Raw genomic sequence first — 201 nt, 5'->3', positions numbered from 1 at the left:
TGTGCAATATGCATATTGCTGTAAACTGCAATAAACGATTGGCTCAATCATTTGCATTTATGTGTTTTGTCACTCAGAAGCTTTAAGTATTTCAACAATCAAACGGAGCTCTTTGTGTATTTGGTCAGTTGGATGATCATGTCATATTTTTTCAAAATTAATGCTGGAATGATTATTATTATTATTAGTATTATTATTATT

Source organism: Austrofundulus limnaeus, unplaced genomic scaffold (assembly GCF_001266775.1).
Source record: "Austrofundulus limnaeus strain Quisiro unplaced genomic scaffold, Austrofundulus_limnaeus-1.0 Scaffold11, whole genome shotgun sequence".
Taxonomy (NCBI): Eukaryota; Metazoa; Chordata; class Actinopteri; order Cyprinodontiformes; family Rivulidae; genus Austrofundulus; species Austrofundulus limnaeus.
This window is presented reverse-complemented; position numbering follows the sequence as displayed.